The following is a 21,186-nucleotide window of genomic DNA, read 5'->3' on the forward strand; positions in this document are numbered from 1 at the left end:
ACTATGCTGAAAGGATCCAGGATGGGGACCTCAATGGCCCGGCTGGAGGAAGAACCAAATCAAGAGATGCATGGCAGGTCTGAGGGAAACTGCAGAGTGCCTGCTGGGGGTGGGACGCTGATGACAACACTGCCTGTGATGACTGTTCTTGGTGCCAACTTGACTACAGCTGGAATTAACTAAAATTCTAGGGACTATTACTGCAAGAGGTGTTGGTGTTTTGGTTGGTTGGTTGGTTAGTTTTTCTTAATTAATTGATTTGAAGTTACACCCATTTCTAATTTGGATCTCTGAGGTGGGAAGATCCACCTTAAATTTACACCATACATTCTGCTTTTCCTGCTTGCTCTCACTCTGCTAGCAAGTCCATCTCCTCTGGTATTAGAACTTACTTATTTGTGATTCCAGTGTTTACTGGAGACTAGCAAATACATGCAGCCTGGTTGACTGAGCAGCTACTGGATTCTTGAACTTTCTGTTGGTAGACAGTTATTGTTGGACTAGGTGGACCACGGGCTATAAGTCATTGTAATAGATCAATATATATCCATTCTGTAAGTTCTTTTCCTTTGGAGAACCTGACTAACACCGAAGGCAACAACATCCAGGTCTTCTCCCATTTTTTGGCAAAAAATGAAGCCACCTGTAGTAGCAGTGGTGACACAATTCCTGCCTTAAACAATGATCTCTTTTTCCTGCTAACTCAAAATTTCCTATAGGGAATATTTCTTTACATTCCCTGACACCCAACAAACTTAATATATATATTCTAAAAACAGAACACAATGGTTAGCTATTTGCTATAATATAATTTTGTATATTTATTTTAAATCTACTAAAAATTACAGGATTTAATGTTTTTACTACATCTGGTTTTTTAAAGACTATACTAGGATTTGATTTCTACTCTTATTTTTGTATTAAATTCTTATAGCAATTTTATCAATAAGCATATATTAAGACTAAGAGGTGAGAACATGGGCTGTCTCTAGCTGTATTTCCTGCTTTGGGGACCCATTCCTCCTACTAGATTGCCTCATTCAGCCTTAACAGAAGGGGAGGTGCCTAATTTTACTGCAACTTAATGTACCATGGCTGGTTGATATCCTTGGGAGACCCTCCTGTATCTGAAGAGAAACAGTGGAGGAGAAGTAGATGGGGTTGAGGAGGAATTGGGAAGAGGGGAGTGAAGGGAAACTTTAATTGGGATGTAAAAACAAAATAAATTGCAACAATAAAAAAAGAAAGTTAAAAAAATTAGGTGACTCTACATTTAAAATCCTGTTACATTTAATGGTTGTATAACTCAGTCATCTTTAGATCTATGATGATACTATTTAATAAATGTTTATGTTATATAAATAATAGTAACTAACTCACAAATCTTGATTTGCATGAGGATATATAAACAACGATCATGAGGCCACATTTAAAACTATCTGTGACAGTTAATCTTCATTGTCAACCTGGTGAGACTTAGAATCACCATGGGCATACACCTCAGAGTGTGTCTATGAGGATGTTTCTAGAAAGATTTAGCTGAGGAGAGAGGAACATCTTTAATGTGGATAACACCATGTCATAAATTGAGGTTCAAGATGAACAAAGAGGAGGAAACTGACCTGAGCACCAGTGTCCACCAATCTTTTCCTGAGTGTTGGCGCAGTGTCTCTTCTTGAACTATGTGACAAAATAACCTTTCACTCCCATAATTTGTTTCTTTTCACAAATTAGGTCACAGCAATGGGAAAAGTAACTGATCTACTGATCTCACTACTGCTTGGCCCTCTGCTTTACAGACACTCTAAGATGTATCTTCAAACTCTTGGTAACAACAGGCTGCTTTATGTTTTCCTGGAGTCTTGAAGGTTGTGGGGAAGGTGAGAAAATTCTGCTTATATGTCTTCCAAGGAGAAGTGTTCAATGGGGAAAAAGAACAAGAGCAGAAAAGAGGTCATTTGCAACAAAAAGAAAGAGGGGTTCTCAAGTTTCTAGCAAGAAAGCCTCAAATGTCAGCAAATTGAAATGTGGCGAATAGCTGAAGTTCATGTCCTTAACTTACCTTACAAGTGATCATTGAAATATGACCTGAGAGCTCACCAAGTTCATTTGGCACTGTCATCTCCTTTGTTTATTGTAAACAGAAGTTTCTGTCCTGCTCAGTCCCACAGCCATTTAGTTCCAGACAAACACAGAGAGGCTTGTATTAATTATAAACTGTTTGGCTGATGGCTCAGACTTCTTACTGGCTAGCTCTTTCTTAATTATTAACCCATTTCTATTAATGTATCTTCACATGGTCATGGCTTACTGGAGAATGCTCAGGCATTCTATCTTCCCAATAGCTACATGGCATCTCTGAGACTCACTCTCTGTGCTCCTCTTTCCAGAATCCTCCTAGTATGCTAGGCCCACCTATGCTACGTGCCTGGCTACATCCTGCCTGTCCATTGGCCAAAACAGCTTTAGTTACCAACCAATAATAGAAACATATATTCACAACATACAGAAAGATATGACCCATCAGTTCATTCCTAAAATAGGCAGTATAAATGTAATCCCCACTCACTGATGAAACCTCTGGTGAAAGTCACACTGCATATTTGTGTCAGTTAAGACTAAGCCAGATGTGGGGGTCTTATGCCATAAATACTCTGAATCAGAATAATTTCAACTGACCTCTTGATGACTGGCAAAATTCCAACAAGCTTAACACCTAAGAATGTTGTTAGAGGTTTTGTTCACAGATTTTTTCCCCAAAATTTTTAAAGTAGTATGTATTTATGTCCCCTAATCTGCTGATAATTTTTTGACTTGTCCTAGTTGACAATCAAATCAAGTTTTATTTTGCATATTTTAAAGAAAGAGAGAGAGAGAGATTATAAAGTTGGGGTGGGTAGGGAAGTAGACTCAGGGAGAATTTGGAGAAAGAGGAAAAACATGACCAAAATACATGCCATATGTAGAACAGTTTAAAGAAAAAAATCGATACTCAGATTTTATTTTAAGTTTTCAAATAATAGTATAATAATTCTATTAGGTGTTCAGAAGGATCGGAAAATTGCTTCAGATAACTCAGGATTAAAATAATTTAAAAAGAAGTCATTTGTGGCTGTGAGTTATACATACCAAATCACAAATAAGAGTTCTGATAATCAACCAGTTGTGGAGAACTCCAAATTCAGCCTCCTCAGCACACAGCGAAGTTGTTCTATTGCAATTCACTTGCCTATTCCAAATAATTCTATAGCAATTGTAGAAAAAAGTCTATTTTTGAATGCTAGCATGTACTGGTGGGGGGGATCCAGGATGACTAAGTCTTCTGGCATGTGTTTTAGCTATTACAGCTGTTTGCAGTATGTATGTGTTATATCTATATTTGAAATCTCTGCTGTTGCATTCACCATCTGCCCAAAGATGGGTGAAAATTCCTATGTTTTTTGTTCATTGCTTATGAAATTGCACAAAGCAATTTGCCAAACCTGTATCATTTTTCTCTACCCCCTTTTAAGCATCTAGCCAATTCTGTGGAGATGCTAGAAAGAAAACTTAAAGGTTTCTTAAAGCCACAAGCATATCTTGACTGCATGTGTAGGATGTCCTCCTTTAATTTTGTCCACCACATTTTCATTAACAAATAACACATTGGTTATCCAGGCAGCTAACTTTTAGACATTAGAATCCTTTAGAATATAGTAGAGAAGAAATAGGATCACAGGTCCCTGGGGGATAAACACATCCCTCCGGTGTGAACAGGGATTTTTCTTTTTTATAGACTCTTATTTTTGGTCCTCTGGTACCCAGACTTCTAGGGACGAGAATATTTTGCTGTCCTTTAACCTCCACACGGACTATGAAACATACATGTACATGTGCACACACACAAACAAATGCAAACAAAACAAATAAATGTAATTTGAAAAATTAAAAATATCAAAATTATTTAAAATTTATAAAATTGGTAATTTAAAGTTATGCGTCATTTGCATTAAAATGTATTTACTTCTATAGAATGACCACACCAACGAAATTTAACATAATTCTGTACAGTTTACACTTAATTCTACAACTAGATAATCATATAGATATTTCACAGTATTGGATTAATGTGAATTGAATTTGAATTTAAACTTCTACTGTAAATGATTAGAGCTGAAATAAACACTCCACACTTCCCATGCAAAGCTAAGTTCCATTCACACAGAGGGAGTTCTTGGACAAATGAACACAATTAAATTTAAAAAGATTCAACTTTATGTTAGCCCTTATTGTATCTCCATGAAGCCACTTCTGAATGAATGGATAGGGCACAACTGGGCCCCATCTCAGTTTGTTCTGAATCTTTAAACCAGATACAATTCAGGATGGGAAGCCTTGGACTAGCCAGGGACCCATTCTTATATTCACTGATACCCTTTTATGAAACTATTTTCACATTTGGTCTATTTTTACCCATAAATATTGGCTAAGCCTGCCTTTAAAGAGCAATGTCAAACTGAGTGAATGAAGATGCTTCAAGCTAATTTTGTAGGCAGATAAGCCCCCTCTGTAACTGAGAAAGTAAGTATTATAATCAGACAACTTCTACCTACCCTGTAGTCAGAGATGTAATTACACCCTGCAGTCAACAGAAACTGAACCAAGGAAGTGGTTTCCTTCTTAGCCAATTATGTAAGTGTAGAAGGGTTTGTTTGATAATCAGTTGACAGGAGATACACAATATTAATTTTTCACTCTCCAAATTTAGGAATTTGTTTTCATTTAAAGATCAAGGAAGGTTTGACCTTTTAAAATATACATTTATTTATAACTTGATTTCTTTATGAATCTTGGCTGTGAATTTATTAAAGATTTGACCATAAAGAAGAGAAAGTTAAAATACACTAAATGCAAATAAAATCTGCATCAAGCAAAAACAATAGAGTTTGGTTTCATCACACAGAGTCAACGTGGGGCTGGATAGAAAACAAATGACAAATTTGGGTCTCTTAAGGTAACTCAGATGGTGAAATCACTTAGCATCTGATGCAAGGTCATACACTGAAAGTGCTACAGCATTCCCTGGATACCCAAGTGCTTTGGACACAGCATGGAGGCTCTATGGGAAGAAAGAGTGAGTAGCAACATTTAGGAAGGTTTGACCACAAGAGCTACCTCTGAATGTATGTGTTTGTAGAACTTTAGAGAATTTCAATAAAATAGACCACAGACAAGTTTATTTGTGGATTTACTTGATTTTTTTCTGCCTTTGGGTTTCTATTTAGCATTATTAACTGCTTGGAGTTCATTGAAGTTGAGAGAATCACAGTTGCCATTTTAGGCAAGACATTGTACAGTAAGAGAGGGAGTACACGGACAAAGGTGAGAGCAGGGAGAGCCTCCAGCTCTGCAACGGTTGTTATAAAGCTCATGTTCTTCAGGGGATGCTCTCTTTTAAGCTATGTGCCAAGTATACATCAGAGGCAAATCCCATCCCATCGGTTGTTGCCCAGAACCTGTCAAGACACTGCCATGACTTGGATTTTTACCCAAGCCTCTGAACAGGGCTTAATGGATCAGTGATAAAATAGCAGCTGTCTTCCTCTCCTCCCTCTTTCTTTACCTTACCAAACTTAGCAAACTCCAAAAATAAAAGTTCTCTGTCTCTCTCTCTCTCTCTCTCTCTCTCTCTCTCTCTCTCTCTCTCTCTCTGTCTCTCTGTCTCTCTCTCTGTCTCTCTCTCTCTCTCTCTTTCTCTCTCTCTCTCTGTCTCTCTGCCTCTCTCTCTGTCTCTCTGCCTCTCTCTCTGTCTCTGCCTCTCTCTCACACGTGTGTGTGTGTGTGTGTGTGTGTGTGTGTGTGTGTGTATGCCTTACAGTAGAGAACTCTAGAGTCAGACTGGATTTCAGGTGATTGGTGTGGTCACTAAATATAATAACTCAAGCAAAGTCCTTAAAACATTATCTGCTAACAAGAAGAAGGTACTTTATAGATGCTAGCTACCACTGCTTTGTTAGTCTCAGAGGTAATCAGGCGGTTCGATTGACTGTGCAAGCCTAGTTCTTTGTTGGGATGCTTGAAGATGTATGGAGACTGACAAACCTGAATTTGAATCTAGTTTACGTCCATGAATAGTCACATTGTCAGACATAGAGAAAACTAAAACATTCATTTAACATTGTTTTGAGGCCAGTTTGGCGGTCTACATTTGGTGAAACCCTAAACACGTCAAAGAAAAGACATGATCTGTCAGTCAGATCTGAATGATGTTCCATTTCCTCATTTGAAAGTAGACGGAGGATAGAACATATGGAAGAAGCCCCATAAAAATGTTTCAATTGAACATAGGTTAGAATATCAGTCAGCAGGTAAAAACCATTCTGCCTGTGTGGATTATTAGACCATTTTAGTTCCACTGAGTGGTTTAACCATCTCATTGACTACAGATCTTTGCCTGAATGCATCTGTTATGTATTTGCTACACTTGTCATATTTCATATGTGCACACCACCTTCCCCTACTTGGATCTATTCTCTGTTACTTAATTTAGCCAAACACAAGTATCTGCCTTGGTACTAGTAGGAATGCCAGTATCCCTACATTGATGAATCTGAAGGGTCTTGGATCACACACTAATCTTCCAATAATCCCAGAAGGGCTTTTGGGTTTTGAAACTGTCTGTGTATCTCTTCTCAGCACAGTGTTGGACTCTTCATGACCTCTCCTTCTGCAGGTACCATCACCCTGAGAATTTGTCACTGGTTCCCTGCCTCCTCTCTGTATTCTTTCCCTAGATGGTCAGGTGATGTTAAGATCCCATGATGTTAAGTACCTTTCACATGCTGATGACTTGCTAAGCTGCTGTTTGGTTGCTGGCCACAGAGATCTCAAGATTTGCCACTTGCAAAGTGAGCTCTTGTTTACACTCCCTAGAAACATGCCCCCTTTCTAGAGCTAGTCCCAGTTTATGCAAAGGATGCTACCATTATGCTTAGCTATTCCTCACAAGGGTCTCTAAGTGATTCTCCTGCATTCCTCCATCTCACACCCTCTTCAGTTGCTTTACCATAACTACAGCTGCCACTCTGGAGCATTTGTCTGATCTGATCTCGCTTCTTTCTTGTCTTTATTTCTACAGTCACATTGATGTAAGACACAGTAAGGCCTCTCTAGAACCACAGTGATGACCTCTTATACCTTGACTTTGAACTCCTTTTTATCCACTGTTCACCAGAGTCAGAGAAAGCTTCAGAAAAGGACACTAAATCATGTCCCTACCAAGCTGTAAATGTTTCAAGCCCTTCTTAGTTCATCTAGGAAATAATCTTTGAAAGCCCAGCCTTACACTAAAGTGGCTACAATTATCAAACATATCCATACTCTGCACGTGTAACATTGATCAATTTTCTCCTTGCTTACCACATTTACTTCACCTAGAATTCTAACATAAGCCAGTCTCTCTCTTGTTTGGGGCATTCATATTTGCTGACAATCTTCTTTCCATTGTTAGAATGAATTACTTATTTTCATCTTAGATTTTAATATAATGGTACAGATTTGTATAGTCTGTGACAAAATGTAATGGTCATATTATATTACAGCCGAATGATTCTACATTCTTCCAACAAGACTTAGATATTTCTCCCCTCATGATGTGGAGTCTTTTTGCTCCCCTTGTTTCTGGGTGGGCTTGTTTCCTCAGTGGAAATGATGATGTCAGGTAACTTCTACAGCTTCTGATGCTGGGCCATAGGAAGCAATTTCACATTTGCATAATTCTCAGATCATTCACTCTTGGAGCTCAACTACCATACTAAAAGAAGCTCAACTAACTTGCAAGAAATCCACCTGGTGAGAAGCTGATGCCCAGTTCCCCAGCTATTGCTATCTTCTGCATAACCCAGAGAAAAACATGCCCTGGTATGAATGAGACAACAAATAAAGGATTATCTAGCCCTAGGACAATTCTATATAACACACTGTGCAGCAAAGTAACCACATTGCCAATCCATGCCAAAACCAAAGAATTGGGAACAAGATAAATAACTGTGGTTATTTATGAAGGTATTAAAATGTAACCTGCATTGCCTTTGGCAGCAGACAACTGAAGCAAGTTCCCAGGGCAACTCGGCAATGACACCGAAACTCGCCCTCACATCAATCCCCTTAACCAAACTCTGCTCATTTTTTCATAGCATTGTCACAATTTATGAATATATGCTGCTTCATTGCCACTTATTACACATTTCATAAGCTTCACAAACATATATAGTGCGTCTATTTTTACCACTGAGTAGAAGTGTCTACATCAGCACCAATGTCTGCCCTTTCTCTGAAATGCTTGATAAATGAATGAACACATGCATCTATGTTTTAATAATCTGCCTGTACAATACCCTCCCAGTGACCTCATGAAATCTCAGCATTATAGTCTTTGTATTGAGCATATCTTATAAACTGACCACTGTAAATCCTATAAACATTTTATTCAATTAATGACACAGATGAATCTAGAAAAATAAAAATTCCAGTGTCATCCAATTTTATGGTAATTCATATTTTCATGAATTAACTATAGTGATGGTACAAAGATTACATCTAGAGAACCAAAGAGTTTAGCCAATGATCTAGAGTAGTCCCTCATAATGCTGCCTTTTAAAAACTATGTGGTGAGACTGGAGAGATGGCCAAGTGCTTACAAATTCACTCTGTTGTTGTAAAGGAACCAAGCTCAGTTTCTAGTACCCACCCAGCAATTCATAACTGCCTGAAACTCTAGCCCCAAGGGATCCAACATCTTCTTTTGGTATCTGCAAGAACCTGAAACCAGATGAACACAAGGATGCATAGACTTGCAAACATACACAGGATTTTAAAAACAATACTAAAACTTTTTTTAAAAAAAGAACCATGTGGTAGAGCTGATGAAATACCCCAAAGGGTGAAAGCACTTACTGATTCTCAGAGATAGATACATGCTGGAATGAAAGAACCAACTCCTAAAAATTGTCTTCTGACCCCCAAACATACAATATGTTATTCTATGCCCCGCCCCAACATACAAAAAATTAAAAAAATAAAACATGGCAACAAATGCAATCTTTGTGGGTTATATGGTCCATCACAGTAGCTTATCTGCTGTGTACAGACATATAAAATGAACAAGCAAGGAAGTTTTTCCAATCAAATGTTGTTTCTAACAACAGCTGGCTATCTGTTTCTGGCCAGTGACTCTACTTTGCCAACTAACTCCTGATTGATATAATTCAATTAGAGTAAATATTTAATTCAACATAAGAAAGTGAATAATAGGATTATGTTTCTTCTTCTATTGCTTAGTACTTGTATATTTTCCTTTAGTACAATATGCTTACTAAATTTTGTTCATACATAGAAACATTTGCAAAAAACCAAATTGACACAACCTCATTTCCTTCTATCCTGAAAATTTTAGATAAATTTATTTGCTTTCAAATTCCACTTACAAAAAGTAACATACTTTTGATTTGAGACACAATAACTCTTTCTTACAGGTCATTAAATTATTTGTCCCTCATATAACCACTTTGTGTTCACTTGGAATTTTCTTATTGAACTTTTCTGTATACAAATGAAGTAATTATGTAACATTCTACTTTTTTTATTTCCATTTTTCATCAATATCCATCACTTATAAATACTCATAAAACAGCCATAATTTTCCTTGGAGGCATTCAAATAGTGGTGAAAATAGAAGCAATATTTCAAATTAAGCTTTCCAAAACAGTGTTTCATTTAAATTCAACAACAATTATTTTACTATCTAAAAATAAAATCTAATCATGACTTCTAAGATATAATAAAGCCTTACATTTATTTAGATTGGATGAGTTAACACAAGAGAAATAAATGACATACTTGTTTTCCTCCAGTAAGTTCTAAATAATTTGTAGTGCTTAAATTAATGGCACATTTAAAAATGAATGGTCTGACAATTTTAACTTTTATTGAAAATTGGTCTCGTTTCTTTTTGGAATACCCCTTGTATTTTGGCTTACGTTAAGATTAAGGAAGTCTTTTAAAAATCAGAGTTACTGATGCTCTCTCTCTCTCTCTCTCTCTCTCTCTCTCTCTCTCTCAAAACAGACCATTTTTTGTTGGATTTGGTTTTTCTTTGGTGGGCCAGTGAGTTGGCATTTCCTGTTTTTGATGATCAGCAATTAGATCCTTGTGACGAAAAGGATAGGTTAGTGTGGCCCAGCACACAACCCTCGCTGCCCAATGTTCACAGCATATGAAAGCTGTACTCGATAGGGCCCATAAGATGCTTTTAAAACACCCTACAAACTTGCTTACATGTATAAACATATAAATACATGAACGTGTGTTTTAGTGTGTAGTTAATGGGAGAAGGGAAATCAGCCATTCAAGGTATTTGATATTTCACAACAATACATGCTTTATCACTTAACACAGAAACTATGCCTGATATCCACTGTGAAATGAAACAGTTGTCCAAACTACATAAAGAAAATAATTTTACTTCCAAACAAATTATGAAACTGGTTTAATTAATGATCCATCTATAATATATTCATATATATTATATTCATGAATATATATATTCAGGAATTTTCACTTTAAGAAGAGACAATGATAGTGGTTTCTACATTGAGATCATTACCATTGTGTCTTCTTAAAGTGAAAATTCCCAAATTAGTCTCAATCAGGTACCATTTGCCTGTATTTCCTTGGCTTTTATGGACTTACTGCTTCACTTAATTCATCAAACATGTACTTAATTTCTGCTTCCCTTTTGCATAAGAAGAGAAAGGAAAAGATGCTAGTAATGTTTTTTGAGGATCAAAAGACACACAGAGACAGTTGCCTTAAGCATAGAGGAGAGACACAGGACTTAGAGGACAAGAATTAAGGGGTCAGTCAAATTGATCACCAATCTCAGAGTATGGCTTTGATGGAAGGAAGCTAAAAATTTACTTACTAACAAGGTCAGAAGGAAATCAAGGATGGAATGAGGCATCAATGACCATATAATTTATCACCTAAACCTAGACATCTTTGAAAGTGAAAGAAAATTGTTAGCAATTATGTCAAGACAACAGAAATAAAATGAGACTGTCTCACACAGACAAGATATAATGTCACCCCAGGATCATTTCACCCCAAGGAGATGGAAAGTCAAGACCAGAGTAAGAATAAGTTATGGAGGTAATGTCGATTTCTCAAATGCCATCAGGTAACAGAGACCTAAATGGTTGTCTCTGGTGATAAATGTGACAGGAGGTACCATTCTGTGGTTAGACCCCTAAATAAAATACATAATTCAAGCTGTGTTTGAATTTCACACAAACAATTTCTCTGAATAAGTTTACCTCAAGCAATATTTTGCACATAGTTTATATTTTTTTAAAATCTGTCATTATATGAAATTCAAAGTTAGAGGAGTATTATATTTTATTTGTTAAACTTGACAGTCCTTTCCAAGGCAGAAGGTCTTTGTTCTTATGTAACTCTCTGTATTCAGAGATGCCTAAGCAGTGCCTATAGACTGGAACTCAGAATTCCTGTAAGAATGGCATTTTCTTTTTTGTCTTGTTGACAGTGTTCTTTGCCTTACAGAAGCTTTTCAGTTTCAGGATGTCCCATTTATTAATTGTAGATATCAGTGGCTTTGCTACTGGTGTTATGTTCAGAAAGTGGTCTCCTGTACCAATTCGTTCAAGGGTACCTCCCACTTTCTCTTCTGAGAGGTTCAGTGTGGTTGCATTTATGTTACTATCTTTGATCCATTTGGACTTAAGTTTTGTGCATGGCGGTACACATGAATCCATCTGAAGTCTTCTACATGCTAGCATCCAGTTATGCCAGCACAATTTGTTGAAAATGGTTTATTTTTCCATTGTATAATTTTAGCTTTTTTGTCAATGATCAGATGTTCCTACGTGTATGGGTTAATATTGGGGTGTTCAATTTGATTCCATTGGTCTACCTGTCTATTTTTGTGCCAATACCAAGCTGTTTTCAGCTCTATAATAGAGCTTGAAATCAGGGATGGTGATGCTTCCGGACATTGCTTTGTTGAACAGGGTTGTTTTGGCTACCTTGGGTCTTTTGTTTTTCCATACAAAGTTGATTATTGTTCTTTCAAGGTCTGTGAAGAATTGTGCTGGCATTTTCATGGGGACTGCATGGAATTTGTAGATTGCTTTTGGCAACATTACCATTTTCACTTTGATGATCCTACCTATCCAAGAGCATGGGAGACCTTTCCATTTTCTGGTGTCTTCTTTAATTTCTTTTTTTAAAGACTCAAAGATCTTGCAATACAGGTCTTTCACTTATTTGGTTAGCATTACCACAAGGTATTTTATGTTGTTTGTGGCGATTGCAAGGGGTGATGTTTCTCTGATTTCTTTCTCAGTCCTTTTATTGTCTGTGTATAGTAGGGCTACTGATTTCTTTCAAGGCAGCCCACAGAATGGGAAAAGATATTCACTAACCCCACATCTGGCAGAGGGCTGAACACAAGAAGCAAGTCTCCAAAACACCAAAGGTTCCAATTAAAAAGGGGGGTATAGAACTAAATAGACAATTCTCAATAGAAGAGTCTAAAATGGCTGAGCGACATCTATGAAAGTGCTCAATATCCCTAGCTGTCAGGGAAATGTGAATCAAAACAACTCTGAGATACCATTGTAGTCCTGTTAGAATGGCTAAAATCAAAAACACCAATGACAGTTTATGCTGGAGAGGGTGTGGAGAAAGGGGAACACTACTCCACTGATGATGGGAGTACCAACTTTGAAAATCAGTATGGAGATTCCTCAGGAAAATGGAAATCAGTCTACCACAAGATCAAGCAATTTCACTCTTAGGCATTTACCCAAAAGATGCGAATTCATACAACAAGGATGTCTGTTCCACTATATTCATAGCAACATTATTTGTAATAGCCAGAGCCTGGAAACAACCTAGATGTCCCTCAACTGAAGAATGGATGGAGAAAATGTGATAAACTTACAAAATGGAGTACTATTCAGAGGTAAAGAAAAACAACAACAATGGAATCTTGAAATTCACAGGTAAATGGATGGCACTAGAAGAAACCATCCTGAGTGAGGTAAGCCAGTCACAAAAAGACAAGCATGGAGAGTACTCACTCATACATGGATATTAGACATGGATCAGGAGAGTTCCAGCCTATAATCTCACTGCCAGAGAGTCTAGGAAACAGGGAGAACCTTAAGAGAGATATGCATGGTACCCTGGAGAAGGTGAAAGGGACAAGATGTCCTTAGTGGATTTGGAGTAGGGGGGAGGAGAGAGGGAGCTGGAAAAAGAGAGGGGGAGAGGAGGACATGGGGGAGCATAAAGGTTGAGTGGGGGGAAGATTAGAGGAGAGCAGCATGAGATACACCATAATAGAGGGAGTCATTATAAGTTTGAGGAAAGATCTGGCACTAGTGAGATTTCCAGAGATCTACAAGGATGATACCAACTGGCAATCTAAATAATAGTGGAGTGGCTACCTTAGATGTCCCTCCCTGATAATGAGACTGATGACAACCTTATGTGCCATCCTAGAACCTTCATCCAGTTCCTGATGGAAGCAGAGGCAGACACCCACAGCTAAACACTGGACTGAACTCCTGGAATCCAGTGACAGAGAGGGAGGAGTGATGAGTAAAGGGGTCAAGAATGGGCTGGTGAAACCCAGAGATACAGCTGACCTGAACAAGGGGGAGCTCTTGGACCCCAGACTAATGTCTGAGAGGGCAGCATGGAACTTAGCCAGACTCCCTGAATGTGGGTGTCAGTGAGAAGTCCTAGGTAATCTATGGGGCTTTGGGTGGTAGATCAGTATTTATCCCTGGCATACAAATGGACTTTGGATGCCCATCCCACATTGAGCTATCCTCTCTCAGCCTGGAAACATGGGGGAGGGCCTAGGCCATGCCCTGAATGAAATGACAGACTCTGGATATCCCCCATGGAGGGACTCACCCTCCCTGTGGAGAGGAGTAGGGATTGGGTGGGGAACTGGGGTGTTGGTAGGGGTACAAGGGATGAGGGGAACAGGAGCTGGAATTTACATGTGAAGCAAACTTGTTTCTAATTTATATTAAAGAAGATAAAAAATAAAAAGAAAAATAGTTTGTGAGACAAAAAAAGAATGGCATTTTCTTAATATTGGAAAGGCAGGAGTGTTGTGTGTGCATTGTTTATCACAAGGCTCAAGGGTTACTCCACAAATGTAGCTGCATAGTAAGGGATTTGGGAACAACTTGTTGTAGAATCAGATTACAGAGGATGGTCACAGAGCAATGTTCTGGAAGCAGGTGGAAAGCAGGAAAGAAAGCCTCCAGAGAAGGCCACAGCTAGAACCAGTTCAAATGAGGACTATGTCCCAGTGGGCCAAGTGCATCATGATTGAACCCTCAAGTTCATTCAAGCAGTAAGAGCCAAAAACAAAACAAACAAACAAAATCCTAGTATGGAAACCAGAACACATAACACAGACAAGAAAATTCAAGATCAAGTAGGGAAAGGCAAGTTAAGAACCCTGAAGAAGAGAGTAAGTGAAAGGCAAGTCAAGATGACATCTTTTAATAAAACAGTTTCGTTGTGGAGAGATGCCTTGGTCCTGCCTCAACTAGATGATGAAATAGACTTACCACACTTTCTAGGAGAGGCCTTACCCTCTCTGTGGATCAGTTGGGAGGAGGGAGGAGTAGGGGGAGCAGGAGGAAAGGAAGGAGGTGAAACTGAAATTGGAATGTAAAATGTAAATTAATAAAAAATTGGATGAAAAAACAGAAATTAGATGACAGATAACAGATAGATGATGGATGGATAGACAGATAGACAGACAGACAGATATGCATCATTCACACATTCACATGAGTCTTTACAGGCAAAAAGCATCAATCCTATGTAACCCCAAAGGTAAACAGGATCATCATGAGTCTCCTGTAACTTTCACAGCTCTGCAGAGGCTCCTGATGTTTACCTGCTGGGTGTTGATTTCTCTTAGTTCAGGCATCCTCACTGTACAACTTTGGGCAAACTCTGCTTTGGCTGTCTTGATAACATTCTACATGCAAAGGGCGCAACAGCTTAGGCACATTTGCAGTGTTGCTAGATGATAGGACACAATTTATGCAAAGGCTTTAGCACAATAACAGGTGCCCAGAAAGCATGCAATAAATGGCTAGTGTAATTTAGGAAAATTTTTAAAAAGAGATGAGGAGGAAACAAAATTCCTTGTTCTGTTGTCTTTTTGAGTGATTCATTTTTCAACGGTTTTGTTTCTATATGAGATGGAACACTTACAGAAGCTTCCACCAGCCTGTAATTGATCACCACTGATACTCTGAAGAAAGACCAAAATACCTTCAAATTAGCCATTCTATACCTGGAGCTGAGCTCTGCTCTGGCTTCATCTGAGTTTTTGCACTCATTCCCAAGTTAGCTGGAAGAACAATTGCCTCACTCACCAAAGTCCTGTGCAAGGCTCTACGGCGGGCTTTCACGCACCACTCCCAGTCTCAAGCAAAATGCCATAAGTACACTGGACTTGAAATCTCCCGGGCCTCCCAAAGAGGGTAGGCGATGCGATTTAGAAGAGCAGGGAAATGCATACTCCATCAGGTAAAGTGACTTCAACCGTAGGAGACGGACAACAGAGAAGGTTTCAGACCTACTCACAACAGGCTTCCCTGATGACACTAGGAACATGCCATTGGAGTATCACTCCAGAGGTACTTGTGTGATTTTTTTTAAATTAATGTCTTAAGTTCACATACACACTAAACAAATTAATTATGGTGTTTTCATGCAAAAGTGGTTCCCCCTCTCTCCCCAGGCCCCTCATCATCTCTTGCTGACTCCTTTCCTCCCCGAACCCAGTAACTACCCTTCTAATTATTTGTGTGCCATTGGAGGTATTTTCAGGAAATTCTTGCCTGTGATGAGATTTTCAGGTGTTTTCACTTTGTTTCCATACACATTTCAACATTTCAGATCATATATTAAGTGAAGGTTTTTGATCCATTTTGAAATACTTTTTGTGCATAGTGAGTGATGAGTACCTAATTTCATTTTTCTATGTGCAGATATCAAGTTTCCCTGGTGACATTTGTTGAAGAGTCTGTGGTTTTCCCCATGAATGTTTTGAACATATTTCTCAATAAATTGTATAGCTATAGCTGTGTAGGGTTATTTGTACTCCATCAGTCTGCACATGCTGTTTTGATGCAGTATTATGCTGTGTGTTACTTTGGTTCTACAGTATGATTTGAGTTCAAACACTGATTCTTCTGACATTGCTCTTCCTTACTTAGAAGTGGTTATTCAGAATCTTTTGTATTTCCTTATGATTTTTCTAGTTCTTTTTTATTTAATTTTATTTTTTGGTTTTTCGGAGACAGGGTTTCTCTGTGGCTTTGGAGGTTGTCCTAGAACTAGCTCTTGTAGACCAGGCTAGTCTCGAATACACAGCAATCCACCTGCCTCTGTCTCCCAAGTGCTGGGATTAAAGGTGTGCACCACCACTGCTAAGCCATAATTTTTATAGTTTTGTGAGTAATTTAATTGGAATTTTGATGGAAGTGCATTGTACCTGTAGTACACTCAGCAATTTGGCAATTTTCTCAGTATTAATCCTGCCAACCTATAAGCATGAGAGCACATTCCACTTTCTAGAGCCTCCTCTAGTGTAGCTCTTCATAGCTTCATTACAGAAGTCTTTCGTCTCCTTGGTTAGCTTTATTCCTAGGTGTAAACATATATACATAATTTAAACATATATACATAATTATGTTATTGACTTATGTGTGTATGTATGAGGTGATATACACATGTAGACATGTAGTGCATGAGTGAAGTGCAGAGGGCAGCTTCAGAATTTGGTTTTGTCCTTAAACCATTTGGTCCTGGGAATCAAATTCAGATTATCAGATTTAGCAGTTAATGGCTTACCCACTGAGTGATCTCTCCAGCTAGGTGTACTTTTTTAAGATACTGTGAAAGGAATTCTTTTCCAGATTTTTTTTCTTGGAAAGTTTGTTATTTGTGTACATCTGTGAGTTTTATATATTAATTTTGTATCCTGTTACTTTACTGAAAGTACTTATCATATCTAAGAGCTTTCTGAAGGACTCCTTAGGGTCTTTTCAGTCTATGATCATGTTGTCTGCATATAGCAATGATTTGAACACTTCCATTCCTGTCTGTATCCCTTTTGCTTTTCTTTCCTGTTTTTAATTTTCCCAGAAAATAGTTAGATCATTATGTTGAATAAGGTTTGAGAGAGTATTTATTCTTGTCTCGTTTTAAGTTTTAGATGAAATGTTTTTAATATCTTCCTCATAGCATTTGCTCTGTTTGCCATACTTACCTTTTTTGTATTGAGATATAACCATTCTCCTCCTGTTTTTGTGACTTTTATCATGAAATTGTTATGAATTATGTCAAATGCTTTTTTGTCTCTATTGAGATGATCGTGTGATTTCTGTCCTTAAACCAATGGGGTGAACATGGTGGAAAAGAATCAGGAGACACATTAAGATTCCAACAATACAGTCCTAGCACATTCAAAAGTAAAATAATTCAGAAAAAAAGATTAATAAAAATTGCTTACAAAGTATTAGACATGGTTTTGGGATAGGGTGGTGCCACTATCCTGTTACCAACAGGCCACAGGAGGCAAGAAGACAGTGATGAGGAAAAACCAACTGAGAGGTCTTGGGGAGCTCCATTTGCGAACTTCATGTTTAAGTAGTAAAACAGGATACCAACAATGAAGCAGCAAGAGAGTAAAGCATAACCATGCTTCCTATCTTTGCACCCCCATACCCTCATTCCCTGCAGGGCTGCTCATTGGCTTAATGAAATTAAAGCAAAAAGACAAAGGAGGCCATGGTATACTCTAATTATGTCAGCCTTCCAGGACTGATATATAGTTGAGGAATTCAGAAATCAGCTGTGTAAAATTGAACTATGGATATCTGATATAGACGACATGCCACAGTTAGTACCCTGATACTACCCAATATAGACCTTCCCCTGAAATATAAATGTGAAAAATCCAAAGATTTCCATTATGTAAAATAAAATTCAGAAGAGGAGCATACTCTTACATCTATATTGCCACATTCGAAAAGCCCATCTGAAAGGTTATGTGTTGTAATACTCCATTATTAGGGTTGAATAGATGCTACTCTACCAAGCTGGGAATCATGACAAATTAGAGAAGAGGTAGAGCTGAACAGTGATGTGCATTGTATTCGTGAGGACAGTAAAACCTACTTGATGATATAATGGTGGCTACATGATACTGTACATTTGTTAGGACCCACGAAAATTTATCACGTGAAGAGTGAACATTAATGAAAAGAAACTGAGGAAATATCATTTCTGAGTTTTTGATGTGTCAGAAGGACTTTGATAAAGCATCTATTCTTTCACAGGTACACAGAAATAACCTCACCAGAGGGGCAGTGAACAGAAGCATTGACCTCTGTTAACACTGAAAAAAGCATAGAGACTATAAGTCAAACACCAAAGGAACTTTTCATACTATCTACCATCTCATTAGTAAAGTTGTTTCCTGTAGGAGTTCAGGTTAGCAATTCCAAAACCACTCTACTGGAATTGGACAACTAAGTAATTAGATCACCAAGGGTCAGAATTCATTTTCTTACTATTGGAGTAGGAGTTCCCATCAGCAGGGGAAGCCAGCTTGAATTAGAGATGAAGAAATTTGCATTTATCTCTGGTTTCATAAAGGTATAAATAAACACATAAGGAAATACAGATATTTCTATAATCAGAAGTTTGTGTACACACATCAGCATTTTCTTGACCTGCTCTGTAAGGGAGACTAGAATCAGTGATAGTCCAATAGTTATGAACTCCCCTGAGGAAAGTTCTTGCTTCCTACCACCATTCTCCAATAACGGGAATCGGGGTTTTGAATAAATGGTTAATTCAACGTCTAAGGAAATAAATATGTAATATTTCTAGTGGTTATTACAGTAGAAGAAATTAAGAAAATACTAAAGAAAACCTATGTGATTATGTCAAAGGAACACAGATGGAAATGAAACACTCTCCCAGGGGTCAAAACTGAAACAGCTCAAGCAATATAATCAACAAAGCCATAATGGAATGGACTATAAAATGAAATATACACACATAAATATGTACTTATTTTAGTAAATTATTTTAAAAGAACAGATGATTATCTCATATGGAAAAATCCAAAATAATTTAAGTAGTTGACACCAACCATGAGATGGAGCATAAAACTCCCTTTCTTGACGTGCACTGTGCACACTGATTTTCTTGCAGAGTAGCATAGTATTGGAGAAAGCTGACAGCACAGCTGCTGCCAGGTGCTCAAGGTCAATGCTGGCAGTCGTGTTGATAGCTGATAGCATGCACCCTTGATACTACGTGATAAAAATGGCACTTTACCTCTGTGGCTCTCCTAAAGCAGCATGCCCAAGTTTAATCATAAGAAAACAGATAATGAAGGACACACTACACAGTAGCTGGTTTACACTTCTTGGAACCATCAGGGCCATTAAAATAAAATAGAATAAATAAAATATTTGTTATAGCCAGGAGGAATCCAAAGGAATATGGTGACTAAATACAATGTGATAACTTGGATTTGATTCTAGAACTGAAAGGAAATATAGGACCCAAACTAAGGAAATGTGAATAACTTATGGGAATATTTTAATTAATAGGTTTTTGTTTTGTGTATGTTGAGTAAGGAAGACTCCCTTAAGTGAGCTGCATGAGTCTCTGTCTCTGGCAAAACAGAGCCCACCTGAGAAAAATGCTGCTACCAAGAAGCTGTGCTTCTCTCTGTTATTTTGTTTCTAAAATATCTTTTAAGCTTTTGTCATTTTACGTGGAAATTCATATCATACTCTTGACACCATTTGTAGAGTGTAGCCTTTCCCACCATCCTCCTGGGCCCTGCCACAGTTGCAGTCCCCAAATAACACACAAAACACTGTATCAATTATGAAACTGTTGGCCGTTTGCTTGTTTCTTACTGGCTATCTCTGACTTAAGAATTTAACCCATAATTGTTAATCTAAGTATTTCTCTTACCGGAGAAAATGGTCCAGACCTCTTACTCCTCTGGAGGCTACATCGTGTCTGACTCCGTCTCTCTTTCCCAGAATCCTCTACAACTCTTAGCCCCACCTATCTTGTTTCCCTATTGGCCAACAGTGTTTTATTGACATATACACAGGACTTTCCCATCAGAGATGATTTGTATTGATACTTCGGAACTTATAAATCTGATAAAATTCTTTCAGCAAGGACTGATCTTTGATTAAAAACATATTGCTAGCACAGTTAAACAGCTGCTAGTGAAGATTTTGATGAAAGGGAGAGCATACTGCTCAGTGTGAGCTGTGCCTGCTGAGGAAGGACGAGGAGGAGAGAGGAGATGAGGGGAAGGAGGAATTAGAACCACCAGCAGCAGCAGCAGCAGCAGCAGCAGCAGCAGCAGCAGCAGCTATGTAACAAAACTTTCCTTTGCCATGGCAAGTCTGTGTTATGTTATAGGGCCTGAACACCAGCCTCAAGTTCTCCATTGCTAACTTAACTTAAAATGCCACTGTGGTTTCAGCAGTTGGCCATCTGTCTGTGCAACACAGTTATCTGCCACTGACTCAAGATGACGCATAAGAAGTTACCTGTTCAAAACAAGAGGTCTGATGTGCGTTAGCCTGTGATGTACATTAACAATGATATACATAGGTATTTGATGGGGCTTTATCTTTCTCAGTTGTCAGTAGTAAGCAGCGAAGGATAGAGTATTATGAACCTCTTCTTAAGCCATGTTTAACTGTTAGTAGACCTAGTCTAATCAGACCCACGGCAAACACAATTGTGAGATTGTATTTGCAATGGTTGCATCATACTTTAAAGATAGTATTCCACAGCCAGTCTCCCTATTTTATGGCTCTTACATTATTTTTCCTCTCCAGCAATGTTCTCTGAGCCTTAAAGGGTGTGGTATAAATGTACTATTTACACTAAGCACTCAATTACCATTTGCTATAAGTGTCTGAGCAGCCACAAGTCTCTACGTTCAATGCCCTTTACTGAAAAGAGAAGCTACTTTGATAAAAGCTAAAAGTAGCCTTCCTCTGTGGGTATAAAATAAATAGTTAA

Source organism: Mesocricetus auratus, unplaced genomic scaffold (genome assembly GCF_017639785.1).
Source record: "Mesocricetus auratus isolate SY011 unplaced genomic scaffold, BCM_Maur_2.0 Super-Scaffold_100011, whole genome shotgun sequence".
In the NCBI taxonomy this organism is placed as follows: Eukaryota; Metazoa; Chordata; class Mammalia; order Rodentia; family Cricetidae; genus Mesocricetus; species Mesocricetus auratus.